The 25,588-nt window shown below is 41.6% G+C and overlaps 1 long non-coding RNA gene across 1 annotated transcript; it reads left to right on the top strand.

The window, feature by feature from the left end:
* The first annotated feature begins 433 nt into the window (after positions 1–433).
* Positions 434–4,549, top strand: Gm36754. The gene is made up of 3 exons (XR_381611.1): positions 434–519; positions 3,174–3,245; positions 4,505–4,549. It is a non-coding gene; the product is annotated as a predicted gene, 36754 (long non-coding RNA).
* The last annotated feature ends 21,039 nt before the right edge of the window (positions 4,550–25,588 follow it).

The following is a 25,588-nucleotide window of genomic DNA, read 5'->3' as shown; positions in this document are numbered from 1 at the left end:
TTGTCAGTTAACTGGCGTCTCACCTGTAACGGCTTCAGCAAGACTCACACTCCACATGCCCCCCTAGTACCAAATCTTAGAATGATAATCTTCCTTCTCCATGTGTCTTTCTTGGTTGACAGTTGACAGTTTAATAATCAACACAGGGCTGTCAAAGACTGTAAAAACACTAAAGTAGGTCAGGGTTAGGACTTGATCCTATGTGCAATGTTGCAGATATGGCGTTTGTGCCCCTGAGGGGCCTCACAATCCTCAAGATCTTCACCTATGAACCAATAATCCCAGATGTGCCTGAACTAGAGGCAGTTTCAGAAGCATCAGGGTGCAACTTCAGAGTTCCTCCAGGAAACCTACTAACAATAGAAAGGCAAGATAACTTGGAGTTAAGCAAGATGACCTCATGGTGATCGAGCCCTCCCTTTACCCTTTCTGTTTTCTCAGTATCTTGGTTTCCTCATCTGGAAAATGGGATAACAGTCATTATCCGGACCCTGACCCTGACCCTGGGAAACAGAGCAGGTGAGTGTCAGCTTTTACTGTGAAAAGCACTGACAATTGAATTTTCCTCCCAGATCTCTCACAGGACTCTCATGTACAGGAGCCTGCAGGTCTCCTGTGTTAGCTGCATGGATTTTTATACTCCAGGGCTCCAATCTAGATGGAATGATTAGAATTTTAAGAAGTAAGCCAATGTTTTACTTATGACTTTGAGAACCAAGACAACATGTTGTCTCTTATACCTGCTACTTATCTTGCTGTTTGTTTGTTTGCTTGTTTGTTTGTTTGTTTTTGCTTTAAAAATAAATCCTTTCTTATGGTAAGGATGTTTCCCATGAGACTTCCATCCTTAACATATTGTCTGTGTTCACTGCTGACCATGCAGTGTTGTGTGGTGGGCCTACAGAGCTTAGTCATATTGCATAACTGCAAATTTATGTTTATTGATCAGTGACTCCTCCCTCTCACTCCTGGTTCCTGGCAGCTACCATTTGCACTGTTCCTCGGAGACTGACAATTTTAGGTGCTATGCTATAAATGGCTCGTGTTATATTTGTCTTTCTGTGACTGACTTATTTCACTTAGTGTATTGTCCTCCAGATCCATCCATCTTACCATAGATTATAAAAATTGCTTTTCTACTTTTAAAGATTAAATCTTTATCAGATTAAAATACATAAAGATTGTTTTTTTTTCTATGTATGAGTACACTGTTGCTGTCTTCAGACACACCAGAAGAGAGCATCAGATCCCATTGCTGATAGTTGGGAGCCGCCATGTGGGTGCTGGGAATTGAACTCATGACCTCAGGAAGAGCAGCCAATGCTCTTAACCTCTGAGCCATCTCTCCAGCCCAAAAGTACTTTTCTTAAATGGTGAATATCCATTCACCTGCCAATAATGAAATTAGCCTGTTTCTATAGCTTCGCTATCATGCATCATGCTACAGTGAACATGAGAGTATTGATACCTCTTTAAGATCAGATTTAAATTTTAGGATACATATTTAGAAATGAAGTTGAAAGGTCATATAGTAGTTCTGCTCTCTTAGGTACTTTTAAATTAATTTATTTTTTACTCTCCATATTTTATTCCCCTCATCCACCCTCTGACTGCTCCACATCCCACATCTCCTGCCCACTCCCTGTCTCCATGTGGATGTCCCAATCCCACACCCCACTTGACTTCTAAACTCCCTGGGGCATCCAGTCTCTTCAGGGTTAGGTGCATCATCTCTGAATGAACACAGACCTGGAAGTCCTCTGCTGTGTGTGTTGGGAGCCTCATATCAGCTGGTGAATGCTGTCTGGTGGTCCAGTGTTTGGCTCTCTTAGTTTTTTGATGCCCCTCATAGTATTCTCCACAGTGGCTACATTTTCATGTTGTATAATAATGCCAGCGTCTATTGGTTCCAATCACTAAGACTTAAGTCTTCTGGGGTTTTGATAGCAGCCATTCTAGTGGGTGGTATTGATATTTGATTTGGGACATAGACCATCTTGTGTATATATATATATATATATATATATATATATATCAGTCATTCATTTGAAAAGAAGCTAATCCAGACAGCCTGAAGGGAAAGCAGAGTATTACTGGGCAGTCATATCTTCCTTATAGAAATGTTTCTTCAAAGTCATAACTCATTTATAAATCAGACTTTGTCGTGTTTCTTCAAAGCCTTTTTTTTTTTTTTTTTTTTTTTTTTTTTTTGGTTTTTCGAGACAGGGTTTCTCTGTATAGTCCTGGCTGTCCTGGAACTCACTTTGTAGACCAGGCTGGCCTCGAACTCAGAAATCCGCCTGCCTCTGCCTCCCGAGTGCTGGGATTAAAGGCGTGAGCCACCACACCCGGCTTTAAATCAGATTTTTGTCGTTGCTGTTTTGATACTGGGTTAAACAGGTTGTATTTGCTATTGATTTATAAGCAGTCTCTTATACTTTGGCATATAGCCCCTTATCTGATATAAAGCTTTGTTAGCCTTGTTTTATCTTTATGAGATTGATTTGGTATTTTGTATTTTCTTTGGCTTCATGTAAAATTTAAAATCATTTTTTATATTTGAAAAATGTGATTGGAAATTTGACAGAGATTGCTTTCAATCTGTAGATCACTTTGGGAAGCATAGACTTTAAAAACAACAACAACATTATTTTAAATCCATGTACATAAAATAGTTTTCCGTCTATTTACATTTTCTCTCATTGATGGTTTTCCATTTTCTGGGAATAAGTCTTTAACATTAAGTTAATTTCTAATATCGTATTCCTACTTTCCCTTTCAAATGGTTTGTTGCAAATACTTAGAAACACAACCATTTTTTTTTAATTCTGATTTTGAATCCCACTACTTTAAAATTGACCTCATGTGTTAATTCCAACAATTTTTACTTCTGCCCTAGAAATCTTTGATTTCATTTTCTTGCCTAGTCACTCTGGCCAGGACTTTTAGGACCGTGGTGGCCACCTTCCCTTTCCCCTTATCTTTCAGGAAGGCAGTCCTTTCTGGCCATGATGAATAATGTTCACTCTGAGATTTTCATATATTCTCTATTATATGGAAGCAATTTTTCCTTTGCTAGTTTGTTGCACATTTAAAATATGAACTTGCATGGAGTTTCACCAAATGACTTGTGTGTCTTTATTTTTGCCCTTCATCACGTTAATGTGGCACAGCAAGCTGATGAGGTCACATGACGAAGCATCTCTCATCTCAGTGATGGACTCCTCTTACACAGTTGTGTGATGGTGAGTTTTGTTTTCTAGTGTTTGGCTTGAGAATTTATGAACTTGCGTTCACTATTTTCCTCTCATTTATAGCCTAAATTTAATGTCTCTCAAACCACAATGCCCAATGATAAGAAAGCTAAAAATAAATAAATTGCCTTTGCTAAGGAATATGCATACCCAAGCCTAAAATGACATTCTGGCTGTTAAGTATTTAGATAGTAACCTGATTAAAAGAAAAACAGTTAAAGGTATATTCTAGGTTTATGAAGCTGCATCAATAGTGGATGTCTACTGATAAAAAAAATTAGCATTTTTCCTCTAGTAAATTATATGCTGCTTAAAGGGTTAGTTTAAAAATTAAGAGACTTTTAGATCGGTACCAGAGACCAGTTTCACAGTAATAGAAGGAGTGGGAGTCCTGGACTCTCAGGCCTGGCTTCTCCAGAACACCTTTCACGTACATTACCAAGGAGCTTCATTCCTGTAATAAATATTCGAGTATTTCTGGTGTTCTAGATGGCTGTCCTGTAGCTGGCAGTTAGTCGGAGTCTGTCTATCAAGGCCCGTCTGCAACCACACTTGTGACTCCAACTCTAGTTCTATGAAGAAGTAATTTGCAGAATTGATACAAACAGATGTTAAAACCCATTGATATGATACATGCTCAAGTCTTCCTCCCTAATCATAAAGGAAAGATAACAAAGGCTCAGGCAGTTGTGCCTGCAATGCCAGAAACTGTGGCAGGACCCTGCTGACAGGACCCTCCTGTGGGGATGGAAAAGGGAGAACCCTGTAGGACGTGCCATTGTATCTGTCCTTTCCACATGTGACTGTATTCTCCTCCTGGTTTCCAAGAACCCAAGAGATCTTTGAAAAACTATTTATCACAAAAACCCAGTCTAGTCCCAAACTCCGACTCTGACAGGAACAATAGAGCTTGCTGAGTGTGGCATCAGATGTTGACCTCTGAGCTGAGGACTGGGCCCTGTGTGATCTCTGTTCTTATTAACTTGTTGTTTCGGCAGGTTTTACTTGTTTGTAGAGAAGAGTTTGTCCAGTCCAAAAGAAATAAACAATATCAGGCTTTCGGCTGTTTGCTTGTGATTTTCCTTAGATAAACTCATTTGTCTGAGTTTAGAGTGAATTGCGTCTGTTCCCTCAAAAAAAAAAAAAAAAAAAAAAAAAAAACCAAAATGTGAAATTGTGGTAGTTTCATTGATTCCTCACAAACATTAAGTACTTTTCCTATTTACTTCTTTTTCCATGTGTATTTTTAGCTGTCACTGCAAATCACCACTGTTGCCCCAAAGATTGATGATGCCTTGCAATAGAGTGGAGGCCAGAGAAAAGGTAAGTTAAGTTCCATGTATTTCAGAAAGCACACTGGAGAGGCTTGCCTCCCTTTTCCCTCAATTTACAAACGCTTCTGATAAGTTCAGTCAGGAAATAATAATGAAATTCCAGAAGGGCTTGCTGCACTAACTCTCGTTGGAAATAAGAGAAGCCAATCTCGGCAATTTGTCGCCAAATGAATCTGTCAGCTGGTATTTGTAGTCCACACCACCCTCGTGTTCTGCATTAAGCTCACCATTTCTTACCTTCTACACTCCTAGACCAGTCTTTATCGGAAATCAATTTCATGCCTCTCTGTGTAAAATTTGGCAGCCAGAGTTTATCCTCGTGGGTAAACCACATGGTGTGACACAGAATCATCTCTGGACATATGGCAGCTTCAGCTGGGTTTGTTTCCCCTCTTTTATTCTGCTCCTCCCGGGGATAGATTTCTCTTCCATAATATCTCTGTTCACTCATTTTATGAATGGTGCTGAGGCATTTAATGGGATTTTCATTTGTATACAGCATCCTCTGATGCTGCAAGGAACACACAGAAGAAAAAAAAAGGCAAAACGTGATTGTAATTGTGTCTTTGTCTTTATATGAACAAGACAAGACTTCTTAAATATAAAAGAAGCTGATGGCCCAATTAAAGGGAAAGATAATGAAACTCTGGGGGAGGTGCCTACTGCACAAGCACAAAGATCTGCATTCAGAATCTTAGCACCCGCTTGGTGGTCTGCATCTGTAACCTTAGCACTGGGGAGAAGAGTCAAGACAGGCAGATGCCTGGAGCTCACTCGTCAACTGGTGAGTTCCAAGCTCCAACTCACTCAGTCAGCTAACTGGTGAGTTCCAAGCTCTATCTTGAAAAACATGAGGTGGAGATCAATAGAGAGACAATGGACATCACCCTCTGGCCGTCCCAGGCAAGTGCACCATGTATATGTGCATCCGCATGCACATGAGCACACACACACACACACACACACACACACACACACACACACAAACCACACACACAATCTACATACACATAAAACAAATGTTACAAAGTTTAAAAATAAAAGAGAGATTTGAGAGCCTTTACCAACTATCCTGTGTCTTTTCTTCTGTTCCTCTTTCATTTCTTTTTCTCTCCTCTCCTCCTCTCTCCTTCCTTCCTCTTCCCCCTTTTCTCTGTCCTTCTCTCCTCTCCCATTTCCTTCTCTTCCTCTCTTGCACTCCTCATAGCTTCTATATACTCCCCTTCCTTCCTTCCTTCCTGGCTAATCTATCATATGTCAGGATCAGTCAATGGCAACCCATTCCTAAAGAAGGGTTTAGCATTGCTTCTGAGCTGAGAGTTTGGAGGGCAGTTTGAGGGTTAACATCTCAAAAACAAAAACAAAAACAAAAACAAAAACTGGCCTTAGATCAGTAGCAGCACTGGTGACAGCATCCGAAACCCTGCTAAAGGAATGAACTCAGTCCCCCAGAAGAACTGTTGAATCAAAGCTCTGGTTCACAGTGAACATTAAAGTTTGGTGCCAAGGGCCAGACTCAGCTTTGTCAGGGGCCCTGAGTAAGGGGTGTTTGGGAGTGAATAAAAAAAATGATTCAAAGTCAAATCATGGGCACAAGCTGACAGCATTGTAGTCTGCTTGAGATGGCTCCCTAGACAGCTCTCTGTTGCTAGCTCTTGGTTCTGTAGTCTGCTCAAGATAGCTTTCTGCTCTAGATAGCTCTCTCTGCTTGAGACAGCTCTCTTTTGCTAGAAAAAAAAAATTCTAAAAGCTCTCTGGGTAGCTCATGGGTTTTCTGACCAGAGTCAGAAAAACTCCTATTAAAAAAAAAAATCTTGGATGTTCTAGGAAAGATGCTAAAATAGATATGTTCCCTCTCCAGAGATCTCCAGACAGCTTAGCTCTTGCTAGGAAAAAAATTCTAAAAAAGAACTGCTATCACTTTCTGCTAGCACATCTCATGCAGACCAAAAGCCAGGTCTTTTATTTACGTATCAATTCAGTCATTTACTCCAGGTTCCATCTTAACCATCCCATGAATCAGTACTCTAAGACCCCAGCCCCTTGATTCTTAGAAGACAACAAGTACACTTAAAACAAAACAAAACAAAACAAAACAAAACAAAACAAAACAAAACAAAACAAAACAATAGCAAATGAAATCAGAGATCTTCCTGGACCTACAAGCACAAACAACAAACGTAGCTGGGTGGGATACCATCCTGAGATTACCATTATGATCATGCCTGGAGCTAAATTAGCTCTGTCCCAGGTTGCCCTTGAACTCAGGACCATGCCTGCATTTGTATCTTTCTGACAAGCTGGCTCATAATGCTGCTGCCATTGTTCTTTGTCTGTGAAGCTCCTCGTATAATTAATATTGCATCTTCATATTTTGAGTAGCTGAGAAATTATATATTTTTAAACTCATTATTTCAGAGTTCTTTCCCACAGCCCTAAGGGCTGTCCTAAAGGTCACAGCATTCTATCATTTTGCTGAGACATTAGACACACCCTCACCTCCTGGACTCCTGTTGTCTCTGATGATCATGGAGTCATTTATCTTGGCAAAGAGGACATTGCCCTGAAGGAGGAACACAAAGTAAAATATACAAATAAACTTTATACCTAGCAACTGTTAACACTGGTGGAAGCCCACACTCTGCTAGCTCTGTTCCAAGGGCAGGAAACCATGTCATACTATACTTTCCACATGGCTAAGCAGTACTCAGAAGTTTGTCAATGGCTGGACTAGAATAGGCCAGGAAGTGCTACTACAAGAGTCACATAGGGTATGGTATTGGGTGTAGGGACTGGCTTAGATCCTATACTCAGAGAAATGACTTTAAGGAAACCATGTTATACAAAAAGAATAGTGGGGCTAGAAAGATGGCTCAGGTGCCTTTCTAAGAACCAGGGTTTGATTCTCAGAACCCATATTAGACAGCTCATAATCATCTATAATTCCAACTCCACAGAATCCAATACCCTTGGCTTCTGTAGGCACCTGCACTCACATGCACATACCCAGGCATATGTGTCTGCACAGGTACACATGTAAAAAATAAGAAAAATAAATATTTTTTGTTTAAAAAGAAAGGAATGGAATGCAGCATTTACATGACTGTGTGCTTCTGATCAGTGCATTCTTCCTCTGCCCCCTCCCTTCATCTCTGACATTTAACATTAGTACCCATAGCTACACACACACACACACACACACACACACACACACACACACACACACAGAGAGAGAGAGAGAGAGAGAGAGAGAGAGAGAGAAAGAGAGAGAGAGAGAGAGAGAGAGAGAGAGAGAGAGAGAGAGAGAGAGAGAGAGAGAGAGAGAAACAAAAAGCAAAACAAACAAAAACAAATGGGAATGGCATTCAGGTTAAGTTGCAAGAGTAGGTAGTACTGGGATTTGTGGGGAAAGGAAGTAGCTGCCATTGACACTTGAATATCTGACAATTTGGCAGTGGAGGGACCTCTGGCTGAAGTCACAGCGAGTAGCTGGTCTTTTTAAGCAAACAGAGGCTTTGGTTTCCTTCTCAAGGTGATTATTAGTGGCAGCTTCTCTGAGGTCATATTCAGCTCTCAAATATTTTAATTATCCCATATGACTCTCAGATCGATCTGAAAGCTAGATTTTGTGATTTTAAATAGGGCATGCTAATCTCCCCAGGAGGCATCAAGATGTGACTTGTAACCAATTCCTTTTGTGTGGGTAGGGGAGGTAGCCTAGTATTACAGTGCTTGCTGCAAAGTGTGAAGACCTGACTTTCAATATTTAGCACATACATAAAACTTAGGCATGGTGACATGTGTCTGTTATCCCAACACTGGAGGAGCAGAGGCAGATAGCCAGCCAGTAGAGCCAAAACAGCAAGAAACCCTGTCTCACAAAATAAGGTGGGGAGTAATAGAGAAAGACACTCAGCATCGACCTTCAGCCTCCAAGCATGTACACAACACACACATACTCAGAAAGAGAAGCGGGGGAGTACGTGTGTATGCAGAGTTCCTTTTGTATGAAGCCATACTATTAGAAAGGATTCTAAAAGAAACTAGGGCCAGCTGTTATCAGGAAAGACTAGTGGGAATAATCTGAGTTATTAGAAAAATATGTGTCAAGGGTTGGTGATACATTTAGGACACAATTCCTTATTCTTCGTTCATGCTTTAAAGCTGAGACTTCATCAGTGAAAGATTCTGGCTGGAGATTCCCTGAGATTCACAATTCCAAAGTCAATAAGCAAAGACAAAGAGAACAACCAAGATAGAAACAAGAAATTAAGTGAGAAAAAACCAAACCAAACCAAAACATGAAGACTTCCAAAACCATCTAACAAACTCACGTTTCCTGAGACTAACATATGGCAGAGGAGGCCCCAATACCAGCCCTCACTTTTGCAGAAATCCTTTCTATCAGACCCAGCCTGTACCCACTTACTTCCCGTCTACCACTCACTCCACTCAAAACATCAACCTGATTTCATTCCCAATTTGGTTTAAAACACCTTCCAATTCATCCCTATCTGGAATCATATTGAGCAGTAATGTATGCACTGGCTTCACCCAGCACCAACCGGGCATACCTGTGTATGGAGGATGGGGGCAGGGGACATTTGCCACATTTTTCTCATTGCCTATTCCAAGAAGAAATAAATTTTATTAGTGTTTATAGTTGAGGTCAAAGTTTGAGAAGACTTTTTCAAAGGCTGAATTTTCTCAGAGTTTACTGGGATTAGTGATTCTGACAAGCTGTTATGCATTTATTTTAATCTCTCACCAAAGAGAATAATTTCTTCACAGATAAAAGCGTAGGTGCAAAGCAGCTATTGTGTATGCACAGTAGCATATTTTTAAACCCTGTCTTATTAAGGAAGAGAGGATAACAACCAAATGTGCCCTAACAACCGAGTTCATACTTTACATTACTGGGTCTTAGGCCATTAAATCAATGCATGCTGGGCGGGAACTTTGCTCCTAATGTGTGTACAATTTTATAAGTTCTTCGACTACAGAGCAAATTCACAGGTACTGTGTGGCTTCTTAAGTCTATAATTCTTTAATAGCTTTTGCTTTTAACGTTTCCCTCCCCGCTTGCTCAGTAAATGGTTCAGTTTGGATTGAAAGTCAAAGATAATTCAGCACAGAAGTGCTGAGTTGGTGTTCCTTTCTAAAAGGGTTAATGGCCAATAGTCAATGAATTGAAATTAAGGTGAGAGGGTATTAAAAGGGGGAGGCTGGTTGTACTTTAATTTTTTTCTTTTGAGATTAATTGATTGTATATATGGTGATCTATACACCAAAGTCAGATTTAATATGTGGTGTTGAAAACCAGACTCTGACATGAGAGCCACAATCTCTCTGAACTTTTTATGTTAAAGGGGTCAAGGTGAACTGGAGAGATTCAATATTGAGCAAGAGGATGATTGAAAAACAGGGGAGAAAGGGAGACCTTGGAAGGCTTTATAATGAAGATGGAGATCCAGCATCCTATTCCTACGTGGGAGAGGAGAAACCATGGCCTAATGGAGTGTTTTTCTGAGCTTTGGTTGGAAAACATGGTTAAAGAAAGAAAGAAAGATATTATTTGATACAAAATGGGAAAGAAGAGTCAAGGTAGCAAGATTATAGAGGTGGTAAAAGAAGAAAGAGCTAAAGGGTTTCTAAACAAAAGGAATGGCCAAAGTTTTCAAATGGAAGGGGAATCATAGCCCTTTTCTTTTTAAAAAATGTATGTATGTATGTATGTATGTATGTATGTATGCATGTATGTATCTACATGCCAATTGCTGCCCTTCCTCCCAGTCTTCCCCTCACAGAGTCCCTCCCCCATCACCTCTGAGAGGGTCGGTGCCTCCCTGGGTATCCCCCAACTCTGGTGCATCAAGTCTCTGCAGGATTAGGCACATCCTCTCCCACTAAGGCAAGACAAGGCAGCCCTCTGCTACATGTGTGTTGCAGGCCTCTGTCTAGCTCATATATGCTCTTTGATTGGTGTCTCAGTCTCTGAGAGCCCCAAGAGGTCCAGGCTAGTTGATTCTGTTGGTCCTCCTGTGGGGTTCCCATCCCCTTCAGGGCCTTCAATCCTTCCCCCAACTCTTCCACAAGGGTCCCTGACCTCCATCCAAAGTCTGGCTGTGGGTATCTGCATCTGTTTTAGTGAGCTGCTGAGTAGAACCTCTCAGAGGACAGTTATGCTGGGCTCCTGTCTCTAAGCACACTCGGGTATCATTAATAGTGTCAGGGGTTGTTGCTTGCTCATGGGATGAGTCTCCAGTTGTTCTGGTTATTGGTGGATCATTCCTTCAGTCTTTGATCCATCCTTGTCCTTGCATTTCTTTTAGACAGGACAAATTTTGGATAGAAAGTTTTATGGGTGGATTGTTGTCCTTCTCCCTCCACTGGGAGGCCTTGCCTGGCTATAGGAGGTGGCCTGTTGAGTCTTTATGTCCCCACTGTTAGGTTACCTACATTGACTTCTGGGAGTCTCCTCTGTCCTAGCTCTCAGGGACTGCCTAGAGATCACTCACACACACACTTCCCATGCCACACACAGCTGCAGATTTCTATTCATTCTCCTGACCCTCTAGGCCTTTCTTCTGTCTCTTCCCACATTGAATCCTGCCCCATATTCCCCTCCTCCTCCCCTCTCTCACTCAGGTCCCTCTCTCTCTCTCTCTGCCTCCCATAACTATTTTGTTCCCTCTTCTAAGTGGGATTCAAGCATCCTCACTTGAGCCTTCCTTCTTATTTAACACCAATCAGAATGACTAAGATCGAAAACTCAAGTAACAGCACAGGCTGTTGAGGATCTGGAGAAAGAGGAACTCTCCTCCATTGCCTGTACAACACGCACAACTGGTCTGGTAATCAATCTTGTGTTTTCTTAGAAAATTGGAAATAGTCCTGCCTGAAGACCCAGCAATACCACTCTTGGGCATATACCTAAAAGATGCTCTACCATACCACAGGACACATGCTTTAGTTTGTTCATAGCAGCCTTATTCATAATAGCCAGAAACTGGAAACAACCCAGATGTACCTCAAGCAAAGAATGGATACAGAAAATGTAACTCATTTACACAGTGGAATACTATTTGGCTATTAAAAACAAAGATATCATGAATTTTGCAGGCAAATAGATAGAACTAGAAAATATCATCCTGAGTAATGTAACTCAGACACCAAAGGACATGCATGGTACATACTCACTGATAAGTGGATTAACCATAAAGTATAGGATACCCATGATACACCCCACAGACCCAAAATAGGATCCATTTTTAAGCTGTCCATTCTACACAACCTGCCAATCAGAATTTTCAGATTTATTATAAATGATCCCTTAGTCATCTGCAATTACAGCAAGGGTAAAGACTGACTTCCTGTTCAAACCAAGCATCTAATGAGGCCTCTCTTCTCAGATATCTGGAGATAATTTTTCCATAGTGGGACTTGTAGGTTTAGTCATCCATAAATGTGTAAGAGCTGGCAAGGCTCCAGAAACCAGGTTGAGGATTCAACAAAGGCAGCTGTGATGACAGTCAGCCATCAATAGGACAGTTTGTCCAGAATGCCAGAAAAGTAAGACTAAAACATGTTTAGTATGGGAAGAGAAATAACTCAGGGCAGAAATGGGGAGTTTGTGCTCTCTGTTTAGTTAAGATGCTTCTCTGTTAAGCCTTGAGAACTGAAATACCACGGTTTTCACTTTGCTCTCCTTAAATCATTCTCTTTACTCAGTTTATTTAGAGAAAAAAATATATAAACTAGATAATTCAGGAGAAGAATTCTCCTTGTCAACGTCTTTCAACTACACACCAGAGCTACCATTCTGTCATTCACGTGTGTTCGGCTGAATCTAAGAATTTATTTGTATGTATCTCCACTTCGGATGACTTCGTGTTCTGAGAATGACTGAATTTACCAAGCAGGGCTTGGGAAGTATAATACGTGAGAGGAAATTATGAACCCCAGGGCTTTCCTTATCTTTACTCTTGTCTTTGGCGAGATCTGTCAGCCTTATCCTTATTAAACATTCGATTTTTTAATTTCTCCACTGGGGAAATACGTAGTGCTGGTTGATCTCTTTGCTGCCTAACACGCTGCTGTGAGACCCAGCCAGTCACCACTTATAAATACCTCAGTGTTTTTGATGAAAGGAACAGGATAAATTAAATATTTCATTATCACGTTCATTGTTCATGTGCTTCCTTTGGCCCAGCCTGTGCACAACATTTTATTATTGTCACACGAGGTTAATAACAATGGTGTCCCTTTCTCCTTTGCTCTCAGCAGCCAATGCAGAGACAATCAAATGCCTATGATTTTCTAATATTTTTACTACCAATCACTATTAGGCTAGTTTAGGCCCATTTTTCACTCACAAGATCATATATGAATAACATTAATGTAACACAGAACTCTGAAACACATAACTGTGCTAATGAAAATAGAAGGATCCCTTTTTCATTCTGTGACTCCAGACTAACGGAAAAATATGCTTATTGTGGATACCTAAAAATATGGCTTGTAGCAAACCTTCCCCAGGCAAATTTATTTTAAAAATTTTCTTTAGAAAAATTTCAGTTCTCTTCTTCTATACTAGACAATGTGTTCATGGTTTAGTTTCATTTTAAAGATTACAACTTTAATAACCACAATAAATGTTCTATTAAGCATGAAAAGTTTCTAAACAAGACCTGGGTAGATGGCTCACTTGGTAAGGTGCTTGCTACACAAGAATGAGGACCTAAGCTTAACTTCCAGAAGTCATGTGAAACCAGGTACTGTGACAGTGACATGTGCCTGTAATCCTAGGGCTACAGAAACAAAGGCTGGCAGATGCCTGGACTCACCTTCATCTCGCTGAGTTCAATGTGCAAGCCCCAGGTCCAAGTGAGAGACCCTTTCTGAAAATTAAGGTTGATGAAATGATACCCAATGTGTGAGCTTGCTAACAGCCTCATGCCTGTATCTCCACCCACCCAGTCTAGTGACGTTGGAACTTTGTTAGAGTTTGAGTTGCTGTTGCATTTTAAAAGGGAAAAATAGAAAAATGTCCATTCACCCAAGATAGGACTTCTATAGACCAAAGAAATAATCCTATCCAGATCCAAAACCCGTCCTGATAAACCGATGAGTTTGGGGTTTTACTTAAATAAGTGTAGGGACACTTAGGCATCCTAAGTACTAAACATCTCTAGTGCTGCACAAAAGGCAACAGATGAAAGCTACACTACTAGACTCCTTACCCTGGCAAATCTGCCTTCTACATCCCCAAGACCGCATACAGCTAGGTTAGGATTAGAGGCATACAGGACTGAGTAGTGATGAAATCCTTGAGTAAGGATCTAATGCCTCTCTGCCTCTTCTCTAAAGGGATGATAATAGACCCGATGTCATCGGGGTTCAGTCACGGTCACATGATGTTAGACTGCTCTCCACTTCTTCATCTGGCTCTTACATTCTCACTTCTTCTTCTGTGATATTTCCTGAATCTTGGAAGGAAAAAGTATATGTGTGAGGTATGCATATATACATCTATATGTATATATTTATGCATTATATACAATATATTAGTGTTCTATTGATGTGAAGAGACACCATAATCAAGGCAACTTGTAAAAGAAAGCATTTAACTGGGACTTGCTTACAGTTTTGGAGGGTTAGATTGTGACCATCATGGCGGAAAGCAGATAGGCATGGAACTGGAGCAGTAGCTGAGAGTGTTACATCTTCATAAGTAGCAGTGAGAGAGGGAGACAGAGGGGGGGAGAGGGAGATTGAGTCTAAAACAGGCTTTTGAAACTTCAAATCCCACCCCCCCTAGTGACACACCTCTTTAAACATGATCACACCAACTCCAGTAAAGTCGCCGTACCTCCAAATTCTTCCCAACATCCCACTGAGAACCAAGCATTTAAGTATATGAGCTCATGGGAGCCATTCTCATTCAAACCACCACAAAAAATATAGAGTACAGCAACAGGCATTTATTGCCAAGGGTTTGACCGGTTATGAACTTCTGCTAAGAACTACTGCCCACCACAAAAATAAGTTTCCTTCTACTATAGACAATAGTATCAGAAATCCAACATAAGAGCACAAATACTTAGAAGATAGTTTGAAAAGCGATCATAATCAACTAAACAGATATTAGCAGGAGCTTCCCAGTTAAGGCCCATGGCTTCTCCAGATACAAGTTGTCACCAGAGCTTACAGTACCACATGTGGCTTTCTTCCTGTGAGGCAGGTCTTAAATCCAAGTAGACAGTCATTGACTGTAGCTAGAATCAGTCTTGTCACAATGTCTTCAGCAGGCACATATTGCTCTGGCACATAGATGGCATTAACAGAGAGTCTACAGCATAGCTGGACCACAGATACCAATCCTCCCTCCCACACACACACACACCTCCAGGCAGTATAGATGCCATCCAACAAAGAGGGAGCTTCTAGTTTAGACACAGCTTGCTTCCTCTCTGCCCTGCAATCAGAGCACACAGAGTTTTCAGCCTCAGGGATGTGACATTGAACTTTAGCATTCAACCAGCAGCAGTGGCGGTAACCTACAGTGTGTGTCCAGTGTTCAGAAAACTTCCTGGCCAACAACTAAGTAGAGAAGTAACCCATCCCAGCACTGGGGTTTTTTCATTCAATAACCTATGTCTTACGGGCATGCCTTTCCCACCCACACAGGTTGCCTTCTGCCCTTAGTTTGATTAATGGCTGTTTTTATATTTACAGGCTCAAGCTGTTAATGGATTTTCCAAATACCTTGCCAGGTATCATCTGTCTTATCCAACTATAAAACTCTCAAGAATTTTACAACTGTGCCTGGACCTTGCACCTTGTAAGGGTTGAGTTCCCATCTTCATTCAACTTAATTGGGCTTACTTGTGTTTTAGATGCTTTTCTAAATCGGCAAGATACTCAGAGGCTGGCATTTTATAAAGAAACCTATTTTACAAAAGGTAGGCAGGACCCCTGACAGCCCATTCCAATCAAGTGCCAATTGGTCCCGGGATTCAGCAGAGAAGAGCATAATAAAAGTTAGCGTGGTCTAATAATACATCAGGAGAAGCTCCCAGCAATCATATCAATTGTTCTGCCCTGTTTATATCCAAAGACCAGTGCCGTCCTCAGCCTTGATCGTGGAAGCTTACTTGTGCAACAAACAGCAGTTAATGCAGAGACTCATGGCTGATCAAGATGCTGAGACCAAGTGACCCTCGAGTGCTCCATATTAAAAAGCACACATGGGTCACATCCAGGGAACAGGGCACATTGCAGAACAGAGTGGGGAGGACAAATCAAAACAGTGAGGAGGATTGTGAAACAATCTTATGAGAACAGCATGGCACTGCATGGCACTGCGCAGCTCTCAAACTCACAACAGCCATAGTTGCCTGCACAAGGGTACACAAGACTGAACCCCTAAACATTCAGTTACAGATGTGGGGAGCTTGTGAGGCTCTATCTGTCCCAGGGGTGCTAAGATCAGTCAGGAGGTGATCATCTTCAGTGAAGTAGGCACTGGTGAGTATCTCATGTTCCAGTGGGTTGTTTCACACCCATGTCCGTACAGATAGTGCAGTGGTTCACAAAGAAAAAACCAATAATGTGGAAAAGTGGGATAGGGTTTGGTTGGTTGGGACGGGAGGGAGGGAGATCAGAGTGGGAAGGGATGGGTGTGATCAGAATGTTTTATGTACACGTGTGAAATTATCAGAGGATAAATTGATTGGGGAAAGCAGTGATGTTAGGTACGGCAGCATGAATGAGGGCCACTGTCTTATTTATCTTTCTACAACACATATTTATTCTCTGTGAGCCATCTGTCTGTTTCACTGACCATGCCTGGCTATTAGAGGGGCCCAGCCTTATGAACACGACAGTGTGTCTCACAGTACACTCTTGTCTACACATCTTTACTTGCAAATGTTCATTACAATGAGTCAATAGTCTGGTTCAGGGCTTCTGGCTTCTGCTACACTATCAGCATTAGATCCTCACGCAGACTCCTCTCAGATACTATGTTGTTGCTCTTTATCATGGAGATGCTGCAGCTTTGGATCTGCAGGGCCAGCCTTTTCACATGCTCTAGAAGTTCATAGATTAGGTAGATATTGGGGTGGACCAACTCAAAGCCTTGGATCTGGGCCTGGGTGATAGCGGAGGTAGTCAGCCCACCAGCTCTCCTGCTCTCATACCACCAGGGCAAGGTCTCCACCACTGCCTTGTCTACATCACCCAACGTTACAGCCAGCAAGGGGCAAGGCCAGCTACCCTACTCATGGCCCTAGACCCACTCACCTCCACCCACAAGACCAGAGCCAGCTCTACTGTGTTGCCCAGTGGAGATGTTGGCCCTCTCTTCAGAGTGCCACAGCCTGTGAGGGGCTGGGACAGCTCTCCCACTCCACAGCCTCTGAGCCATCTCACCTGTGCCTTTGCCATCAGGGTCAGCTTTACTGTGCTGCCCAGGTGAAGTACAGGGCTTACTCTCCTGAGTATTGCAGTTGGCGAGGAGCAGAGACAGCTCCCCCACTCCCCCACTCTCCTCTGGACCAGCTCTTCTGCCTGCTGCAGGTAGTAAGAGGTGAGATCAGGGGAGGGCATGGCTCTGTAGCTCATGCCACCTCATGGCAGACAAATGGCAGGGCCTGCTCTCCTGCACCCTGCCACCAGGGCCAGCTCAATTGTGCTGCTTAGGTGAGGTACAGGGCCCACTCCCCCAAGTGCTGCAGCTGGTGAGGAGTGGGTCTAGCTCTCCAGAGTGCCATAGCTAGTGAGAGGTGTTCACAGCCCTTGGACATCAACATGGTCTCAGGTTGCATCAGCATGGTTTTCAGTGGTAGTATGAGCCACAAAAATTGACTCAGACCTCTGCTGCATGGCCATGGACCCAGACATGGTCCCCAGTGGCAGCATGGGCTGGGACTTCACCATGGCCTCAGGTGAAGGGGGTTGGCCACTCACAACAGGTTATTCCTCTCTACCCTCACATCTCCAGTTCTGTCTCTCTTCATTGTGCTCAAACCATCTGCTTCTCTTTCTCTCCCATCTCTCTTCCACATACTTGCACAGTGGCTCCCACTGTGGACTGGCCATGCTGGCAGGTGGGACTCTGGATGTTATCCACCCGCCCACACTTTGTGGCATGGTCTGTAGTTTGCATTCTTAAGAAAAAGTCTTCAATGGAGATATATTGGGTATGTCCCAGCAGGAGAGAAATTCACACTGCCTAATAGAGGCAGGAATGACTGTCTATTCTGAGACAAGCCTAGGCCTTTTTGTCTGTATCACTATATCTCCATATATGTTTACTGCTTCACATTGATCCAGCTGCTCTGGAGGCATCCATGAACCTAGAGACATCTGGATCCCCCATCCGCCATCCACCCAAGCCCAAATATGCTGTCCATTAGTACAAGGCCAAAAAAATCCACAATTCAACATGTAGTTTCTGGATCCTCACCTCTAGGTACCACTGGCCACCTTGTCAGGGAAGTTTCTATGGCAAGTTCCATCCTATGATGCCATCTTCTTCTTCTTTCATGGCTGTGGGGATGGAGAGGGGTGCAGTGGGATCACTGGAATATCTCAGCCATTTACCCCCTTAGTGAACCTTTCTCACCTTACTTCATGACAAAGCACATATGACTATAGAGGATGAACTCTGTATGTTTATCTCCCTCTTACACTCGTGCAAGTTATTTCTGGGCAGACAGTTCCCATCAGTTGCATGTTCTTTCATTAATATCAGGGAATGTAAAATTGTTATCCAGGTTTCCTTAAAATCCCATTCTATACATGCCACTTCCAGGGATTTCAATACAATCTCTAGTCCCTTTTCTTTAATTTGTATTATGACAGTATTCCTGGACATATAATACAACATGCTAAGTCTGTATAGCTCTACTTGTATGTATATTTTCAGGGCTGAGATTTCCTATTAGATAACTAATTGATGTGCTCTTCTCTGAGGAAGAATATTTCTCATGTTTTCAGCACTCCTTGGTTATCTGTAACTCTTTGTTTAGTAACTATGTCTCCTTGGCTTTCTGCCTTCTCGATTAGAATGTTAGTAATATAGTCCATATTTGAGTCACGTTTAGAATTCATATTGTTGACACTTCATAGGTGTAGATTCTCTAACCGTTCTAGGAGACTGAATTTCACAGCAAACTCCCTGATCCTCTGGCTCTTACAAACTCACTACCACAAACTTCTGCAATTAGGTGCAGGAACTGTCTTGAAGATGCATCAGTCGGGACTAGGCTCCACAACTTTTGATCAGTTGTGATTTTCTGTAGTACTCTTCATGTCTTTCAAAGGAAAATTTCCTTGCGGAGGAATGAGAACTACACTTATCAGTGGCTTTAAGGACAAATAATTAAAATACAATTAGGAGTCATGCTTGTTTAGTAAAGGCGTAGTTGTAGATTCACCTCTGAGAGCCAGGAATTGACTAGCTCCAGAGAGTGGCCTAGACTTCTAGTACCAGGAATAGTTTCATTCATGTTGATCAGATCTTATGTCCAGTTAAGCAGCTATTGTTACCAACAAGGTATGTGTGCTGCAATTGTATCCTTGGGGACTTCAATCCGTGATGGTCATTGTGTGATGGGCATTATGGTTGGGTAAGACTACTGGTTGCCTCCCTCCTTTGGAAATTTGCTTGCATACTGTGGAGGCTTTCAAGTCAGATCCAGCTTGGGTCCTTTATGCCGTAGCCAAAGTGCACAGTGTCTTCAGTAATAGGAAATTACCTTGCACATCTGGAGACATTCAGGGGCAGTAGCAATAACCTACAAAGTTTTGGTCGTCTCTTAGACAACTCAGACCAACAACTCAAAGAAGGGCTTCCCTCATGCCTGGTATTACTTTGTTAGTCTATAGCTCATGGAAGGAGTATGTTGGCTCACATGAGAAAGTTTCATTTAACCACATGTGTCAATGTTTATACGAGCTTACACATTTAGGGGTTTTTAATTAATTAATTAATTAATTAATATTTTTTACTTATTTACATTTCAAGTGTAACCCTTACCCAGTTTCCCCACTCCCAGAAACCCTCTATCCCACCCACTTCCCCTGCTTCTATTGAGGGTGTTCCCCTGCACTGGGGCATCTATCGAGCCTTCACAGGACCAAGGACCTCTCCTCCCACTGATGATTGACAAAGCTGTCCTCTGCTACATAGGCAGCTAGAGCCATGTGTATTCCTTGGTTGGTGGCTTAGTCCCTGGGAACTCTAGGGGTCTGGTTGGTTGATATTGTTGCTTTATCTATGGGGTTGCAAACCCCTTCAGCACCTTCTTTCCTTTCTCTAACTCTTCCATTGGGGACCCTGCATTCAGAGCAATGGTTGGCTGTGAGTATCTGACTCTGTATTTGTAAGGCTCTAGCAAGGCCATTCAGGAGACAGATATACCAGGCTCCTTTCAGCAAGCATTTCTTAGCATCTTCAATAGTGTTGGAGTTTGGTGACTGTATCTGGGATAAATCCCCAGGTGGAACAGTCTCTGGATAGCCTTTCTCCAGGATTTGGCACATCTTCTCTCTTTCTCTCTCTCTGAGAACAGACCAGGGAGTCCTCTGCTAAATATGTGCCAGAGGCCTTGAACCAGCAGCCTGTGTATGGTGCCTCCTTGGTGGGTCCATCTCTGGGATCTCTGAGGGGTCTGGGTTAGTTGAGACTACTGGTCTACCTACGGGGCCACTCTACCCTTCAGCTCCTTCAATTCTTCCCCTAATTCCTCTGTAGGTGTCCTGAACCTCAGTCCAATGGTTGAGTGTAAGTGTCTGCATCTGTCTGAGTCAGCTGCCAGTAGGGCCTCTCAGAGGACAGCCATGCTAGGCTCTGGTCTGTAAACACATTATAACATCAGTAATAGTGTGAGGCCTTGGTTCCCCTCCCCTCATGCCATCCATGAGATGGGTTTAGATAACCCTGTGTCTTTGGTCCTGTCATCTGCAGCATACACATACTCCCTTGGGCTAACTACTTAATACTTGTAGCTTTCTGTTATGGAGTCCAATGTTTCTGGCATCTCTGTTACCCTGAGGTCTCCCCTGAAACTTAGGCATCATTTTCACTGTTTAGAAAAGCCCAAATTCAGGAGGTCCATGCAGAGGTCTAACCCTGCTACGTGTTTCATGGCCTCCACAGCTTTCTGGAACTTTGGTGAAAGCCCCTAGGGACCCACAACTTTTACATTTTGCATGCCTATAAATCAGCATTGATTTGACAATAATCTCTAATTCTGCTACAAGCTTTTTATATAGCCTGGACCTTTTGGAACATTGCTGCAGCATCTGAGAATCTGAGGGACCTATTTGGGGCCATATTTCTGTAGGCAATCTTTAGAACAAGGTACCCGGATGCTCTGTCTTCTTAGGTCCTCTTTTCAGGCCGTCTTCTTTCAAATAAACTTCTATTATTTTACATGCTCTGATATGTGGAATATTGCTATCAATGCACTTTTCCTATTGTCCTGATGTTAAATATGGCATCTCTCTTAAGTCATGCTGATGTATTTAGTAATCATAAGCATGGCTTTGTCATCACCGGCCATATCTATAACTTTAACTGGATCCATGCTGTTTTCCTAACCAACCCACATACTTTTCTGCTCTACTTTTTTCTCAGGCCAACAAAAATGAGCAGGGAAAATGACATAGCCTGAGAGCTATGCTATCTTGAAATGTCTTCTGCAAAGTAAATTAGTCTGTTACTTTTACATTTAGCCTCACTCAAATTTTTAGAACATTTTTAGAACATAGTCAGATGCTTTGCCTAATGTAACATCAATGTCCTCTACTCCAAACAAAAGATTATTCATTACCTTCTAAAGCCTCATGAGTGGTTGTCCCTACTGTGTCCTACATTGCCATAAGCATTCTGGGTTTATGCACTTCCACCAGAATGGGCCATAAGACCCCACTTCTAACATTCTTGTACTTCTACACTGCACCTCCACATATTCTTCCTGAATCCACTTCCAAAGATGTAAAAACCACATGATTTATCACTGTAACAACGCTACCCTTGGTACCAATTTCCACAGCAGATGTTATTCTATGTTAACTTTACAGATCAAATTCTGTATTGAATTTATATTAGATATTTTCTGAATTTACATTTAGAATGTTATCCCATTTCCTGGTTTCCCCTCCAAAAATCCCCTACCCCCTCCCTCCTCCTCCTGCTCACGAACCTACCCACTCCCACTTCCTGGTCCTCGCATTTCCCTATACTGTGGCATAGAACCTTCACAGGACCATGGGCCTATCCTCCCACTGTTGACCGACTAGGCCTTCCTCTGCTACATATGCAGCTAGAGCCATGAGTCCCAACATGTGTTTTCTTTGATTGGTGGTTTAGTACCAGGGAGCTCTGAGGGTACTGGTTAGTTCATATTGTTGTTCCTCCTATGGGGCTGCAAACCCCTTCAGCTCCATGGGTACTTTCTCTAGCTCCTTCATTGGGGACCCTGTGATCCATCCAATGGATGGCTGTGAGCATCCATTTCTGTATTTGTCAGGCACTAGCAGAGCCTCTCACAGACAGCTTTATCAGGATCCTGTCATCAAGTTCTTGTTAGCATTCACAATAGTGTCTGTGTTTGGTAATTGCATATGGGATGGATCACCAGGAGAGATAGTCTGTGGATGGTCATTCCTTCAGTCTCTGCTCCACACATTGTCTCTGTAACTCCTTCCATGGGAATTCTCCCCACCCCCCATTTTTTTTCCTTCAGGTTTAATGTCACTTATTTTTTTTTGTTAGATATTTTCTTTATTTACATTAAAAATGTTATCCCCTTTCCTAGTTTCTTCTCTGAAAATACCATATCCCCTCCCCTCTCCCCCTGATCCCCAACCCACCCACTCCCACTTCTAAGAAGGATCAAAGTATCCACTTTGGTCTTCCTTTTTCTTGAGTTTCACGTGTTTTGTGATTTGTATCTTGGATATTCTGAGTTTCAGGGCTAATATCCACTTATCAGTGAGTGCATATCATGTGTATTCTTTTGTGATTGGGTTACCTCACTCAGGTTGATATCTTCCAGATCCATCAATTTGCCTAAGAATTTCATAAATTCATTGTTTCTAATAGCTGAGTAGTACTCCATTGTGTAAATGTACCAAATTTTCTGTATCTATTCCTCTGTTGAGGGACATCTGGGTTCTTTCCAGCTTCTGGCTAGTATAAATAAGTCTGCTATGAATATAGTGGAGCATGTGTCCTTATTACATGTTGGAGCATCTTCTGGGTATATGCCCAGGAGTGGTATTGTTGAATCTTCTGGTAGAACTATGTCCAATTTTCTGAGGAACCACCAAACTGATTTCCAGAGTGGTTGTACCAGCATGCAGTCCCACCAGCAATGGAGGAGTTTTCCTCTTTCTCCACATCCTCTGTTGAGCATCTGCTGTCACCTGAGTTTTTGATTTTAGCCATTCTGACTGGTGTGAGGTGGGAATCTCAAGGTTGTTTTGATTTGCATTTCCCTGATGACTAAGAATGTTGAACATTTCTTTAGGTGCTTCTCAGCCATTTAGTATTCCTCAGTTGAGAATTCTTTGTTTAGCTCTGTACCCCAATTTTTCATAGGGTTATTTGGTTCTCTGGAGTCTAACTTCTTGAGTTCTTTGTAAATATTGGCTATTAGCCCTCTATCAGATTTAGGATTGGTAAAGATCTTTTCCCAATCTGTTGGTTGTCTGTTTGTCATATTGGTAGTGTCCTTTGCTTTACAGAAACTGCAATTTTACGAGGTCCCATTTTTCAGTTCTTGATTTTACAGCACAAGTCATTGGTGTTCTGTTCAGGAATTTTCACCTGTGTCCATATGTTCGAGGCTCTTGCCCACTTTCTCCTCTATAAGTTTCAGTGTCTCTGGTTTTATGTGGAGTTCCTTGATCCACTTGACCTTGAGCTTTATACAAGGAGATAAGAAAAGATCAATTCACATTCTTCTACATGATAACCACCAGTTGAGCCAGCACTATTTGTTGAAAATGCTATCTTTTTCCCCACTGGATGTAAAATTTTAGCTGCTTTGTCAAATATCAAGTGACCATAGGTGTGTGAGTTCATTTCTGGTTCTTCAATTCTATTCCATTGATCTACCTGTCTGCCACTGTACCAGTACCATGCGGTTTTTTTTTTTAAATCACAATTGCTCTGTAGTATCATATATATATATACTATGATATCATCTGCAAAAAGTGATATTTTGACTTCTCCTTTTCCAATTTGTATCCTCTTGACCTCCTCTTGTTTTCTAATTGCTCTGGCTAGGACTTCAAGTACAATGTTGAATAGGTAGGGAGAAAGTGGGCAGCCTTGTCTAGTCCTTGATTTTAGTAGGATTGCTTCAAGTTTCTCTCCATTTAGTTTGATGTTGGCTACTGGTTTGCTGTAGATTGCTTTTATTATGTTTAGGTATGGGCCTTGAATTCCTGATCTTTCCAAGACTTTTATGATGAAGGAGTGTTGGATTTGTCAAATGTTTCTCAGTATCTAATGAGATGACCATGTGGTTTTTGTCTTTGAGTTTGTTTATATAGCGGATTACATTAATGGATTTCCATATGTTGAACCATCCGTGAAACCCTGGATGAAGCCTACTGGGCCATGATGAATGATAGTTTTGATGAGTTCTTGGATTCAGTTTGTGAGAATTTATTGAGTATTTTTGCATCGATATTCATAAGAGAAATTGGTCTGAAGTTCTCTTTCTTTGTTGGGTCTTTGTGTGGTTTAGGTATCAGAGTAATTGAGGCTTCATAGCATGAATTGGGTAGAGTACCTTCTGTTTCTAGTTTGTGGAATAGTTTGAGGATTATTTGTATAAGGTCTTCTTTGAATGTCTGATAAAACTCTGCACTAAACCCATCTGGTCCTGGGCATTTTTTTTTTTTTTGGATGGGAGACTATTAATGACTGTTTCTACTTCTTTAGGGGATATGGGACAGTTTAGATCATTAATCTGATCATGGTTTAACTTTGGTACCTGGTATCTGTCTAGAAAATTGTCAATTTCATCCAGGTTTTCCAGTTTTGTTGAGTATAGGCTTTTGTAGTATTATCTGATGATGTTTTGGATTTCCTCAGATTCTGTTGTTATGTCTCCCTTTTCATTTCTGATTTTGTTAATTAGGTTACTCTCCTTGTGCCCTCTAGTGAGTCTGGCTAAGGGTTTGTCTATCTTGTTGATTTTCTCAAAGAACCAGCTCATGGTTTTCTTGATTCTTTGTATAGTTCTTTTTGTTTCCACTTGATTGATTTCAGCCCTGAGTTTGATTATTTCCTGCCCTCTCCTCTTCTTGGGCGAATTTGCTTCTTTTTGTTCTAGATCTTTCAGGTGTGCTGTTAAGCTGTTAGTATATGCTCTCTCCAATTTCTTTTTTGGAGGCATTCAGAGCTATGAGTTTTCCTCTTAGGGCTGTTTTCATTGTGTCCCATAAGTTTGTGTATGTTCTTCCTTCATTTTCATTAAACTCTATAAAGTCTTTAACTTCTTTCTTTATTTCTTCTTTGACCAAATTATTATTGAATAGAGTGTTGTTCAGTTTCCAGGTGTATGTTGGCTTTCTATTATTTATGTTGTTATTGAAGATCAGCCTTAGTCTGTGGTAATCTGATAGGATGCATGGGATAATTTCAATCTTCTTGTATCTGTTGAGGCCTGTTTTGTGACCAATTATATGGTCAGTTTTGGAGAAGGTACCATGAAGTGCTGAGAAGAAGGTATATCTTTTAGTTTTAAGATAAAATTTTCTATAGATATCTGTTAAATCCTTTTGTTTCATAACTTATGTTAGTTTCACTGGGTCTCTGTTTAGTTTCTGTTTCCAGGATCTGTCCACTGATGAGAGTGGGGTTTTGAAGTCTCTCACTATTATTGTGTAAGGTGCAATGTGTGCTTTGAGCTTTAGTAAAGTTTCTTTTATGAATGTGGATGCCTTTGCATTTGGAGTGTAGATGTTCAG

Source organism: Mus musculus, chromosome 12, assembly GCF_000001635.26.
Source record: "Mus musculus strain C57BL/6J chromosome 12, GRCm38.p6 C57BL/6J".
Classification (NCBI taxonomy): Eukaryota; Metazoa; Chordata; class Mammalia; order Rodentia; family Muridae; genus Mus; species Mus musculus.
This window is presented reverse-complemented; position numbering and strand designations above follow the sequence as displayed.